Source organism: Cariama cristata, unplaced genomic scaffold, assembly GCF_000690535.1.
Source record: "Cariama cristata isolate BGI_N322 unplaced genomic scaffold, ASM69053v1 scaffold33249, whole genome shotgun sequence".
Classification (NCBI taxonomy): Eukaryota; Metazoa; Chordata; class Aves; order Cariamiformes; family Cariamidae; genus Cariama; species Cariama cristata.
Genome location: NW_009634755.1, coordinates 1 through 354, shown reverse-complemented (window position 1 = coordinate 354; position 354 = coordinate 1).

Genomic DNA, 354 nt, shown 5'->3' with positions numbered 1-354 from the left:
ACTTATTCTGTAGATAGGAGCTTTGCTTTCCTGTTAGGCTACAAAGTGCTTTCTGCGCTGCATGCAGCTCACTACAAATGCTAACAAAACACCTTGGAAGTTACCCACACTTAGTGTCGTTCCATAAAGCATGAAAAGACGTACTTCTCTTAAACCTTAGAGCTCTCCATCTACCAAATGAAGATTTTTGATTCGTTCCACAGGACAAATGTCTGTGAGGTTACCGATGCACAAACCTTACAGCTATTTACACCGCTCTCACACAGCCCTTTCTAGATGGGAGCCGACTGCACCGTGAAGCGACCTCCAACAGGTTCACCGTCCTGTGTCATGTGGACCCACCGCCCCCTTCCC